The sequence below is a fragment of the Pteropus vampyrus genome, unplaced genomic scaffold, assembly GCF_000151845.1.
Source record: "Pteropus vampyrus isolate Shadow unplaced genomic scaffold, Pvam_2.0 Scaffold159, whole genome shotgun sequence".
Lineage (NCBI taxonomy): Eukaryota > Metazoa > Chordata > Mammalia > Chiroptera > Pteropodidae > Pteropus > Pteropus vampyrus.
The window spans coordinates 1,589,628-1,590,111 of record NW_011888940.1 but is presented as its reverse complement, the minus strand read 5'-3'; the positions used below and the strand labels follow the sequence as shown (position 1 = coordinate 1,590,111).

General features: G+C 47.7%; 1 protein-coding gene across 1 annotated transcript in view; it reads right to left on the bottom strand.

Moving 5' to 3' along the window:
* The window catches only part of AKT3 (AKT serine/threonine kinase 3), a 282,574-nt gene extending 282,460 nt beyond the window's left edge, over nt 1–114 (bottom strand). The window contains exon 1 of the mRNA XM_023536572.1: nt 86–114. The gene's annotated coding sequence lies outside the window, so the exon portion shown is untranslated. The remainder of the gene's footprint in view (nt 1–85) is intronic.
* Nucleotides 115–484: the final 370 nt, after the last annotated feature.

Genomic DNA, 484 nt, shown 5'->3' with positions numbered 1-484 from the left:
CGGGGGGGACCCCGAGAGCGTGGAGCCGGCGGGAACGGATCCCATCGCTCTGCACCTCAGGGGTCAACCGAAAACCGTTTCTCACCGTCCAGATAGATATTTAGCGTCCAGTCCGAGAACACCTCTCTGGAGAGCCACGCACAGCGCTTCCTGCCCGCGCTCAGAACCACACAGCACACAGGTTGCAGTGGGATCGTAATTCACTCTTAAAATTACACCTTTTTTAGGGATATTAGTTTTCATAGACTTCGGGGAAGCCATGATGTACTGCATTCACTATGAGGAATTATCATTTCTTCCTTTTGAAGTTCATGGCTCCTGAGAATATTTGTAGTGGAGACAGTATTTTTACAAAATGGCCATGTTTACCATACATCACACTCCACAAAGTTACAAAAGAAGTTTATTTTTTTCTGACGTCATGTTTGGTCGCTTCTGGAACACCTGGGAAGAAACATACTCTCGCCATAGGGCTCCAGCCTTG